This window comes from Garra rufa, chromosome 18, assembly GCF_049309525.1.
Source record: "Garra rufa chromosome 18, GarRuf1.0, whole genome shotgun sequence".
Classification (NCBI taxonomy): domain Eukaryota; kingdom Metazoa; phylum Chordata; class Actinopteri; order Cypriniformes; family Cyprinidae; genus Garra; species Garra rufa.
In genome coordinates this window covers 7,015,378-7,016,662 of record NC_133378.1, presented here as the reverse complement: position 1 = coordinate 7,016,662, position 1,285 = coordinate 7,015,378, and positions in this window count along the sequence as shown.

Genomic DNA, 1,285 nt, shown 5'->3' with positions numbered 1-1,285 from the left:
ATAGATTTCAAATACAATCCATATTTTTAAAGGCTGTTTTCTCAAAATGAGTTTTTTCTCCTCCACTGAGCCATGAATCTCCACTTCAGTATAGCACTTACACACACCAAACTTAAATTTTTATTCCTGTCTATATCCTGAAGGTTTTTACAGAGGGATTTGTTCATATATAATTTGCTTGATTTTATACAACATTTTATTCCCCCAAAAATGGTAAAAAAAAAATAAAATAAATAAAATTCTGTCTGTTCTTAGTATTTTCTGAATTATGGAGTGACAAAATGAGATGCCCAAAATCCCCTCTGTAAAAACATTTGACTCTAATATGTCAAAAGAAAAAAAAAAATTAAACAAGAATTTTGAAACTGACTTCATCCAGTGTTTAGATTTTTGTATTTTTTAAATATTATTATATTTCATATTAAGGATAGATGTTTTAGTAAATGTTTGAGTATTGCATTGTTTTGAGACCAGTTTTCCTGTCAATGGCGGGCTATGTTTTGGGAGTATAAAGTTGGTCTTGGATCAAGTCTTCAGATCTGCTGTCATAAATGACAGTACTTAAAAGGGTGTGAGTGTATGTGCCTTTATGATGAAAACCACACCTCAGAGTTTCGAAGTAGTTACTTATGGATCACACTCCTCCTCATCCACATTCCTGTTCTTTTCCCAGCTGTAATTATTTGTACGATCTTAGAGTTATAGGTGATTGTAATATTAATAGATATAATTATAAATATAGTGAAGTCAAATTAGAATGAACTATTGCAATCAAAAGAAGTAATGTATTACAAAGGAAAACACACTTGATCTTATATAAGTTATAAGGCATATATGCTCCAAAGTGCCAGAAGAGGGCATTGTAGTTTACTTTTTTTTTCTAAGTTAAATAGTTAGATATTGATGATATTGATCTTTTTATTTATTTTTAACCCCTTAACTGTCACTCCCTATTTTTGAAAATAGACTTAAAAGTGCACTATTTAAAATTAAAATGTTTATAATTCACGAATGCTTTTGAATACAGATGGTTGGTGTCTTTTTAAAGAAGACAATCAGCAAATTATAAAAAAAAGTATAAAACATTTATAGAAGTTTAAATTTACTGTAAATAAAATGTACTGTATTTTATTTTTATATAAAATAAATATTTTACAAAATAATTTTTAATCTAGAAATGTTATAAAAATAAAGCCTCCTGTTATGAAGTGAATTTTTCGAAGTGCACTCTTGTTGTAAATTAAACTATTACTGTTTCTATAATTTGTAACAAAAAAACAGTGGT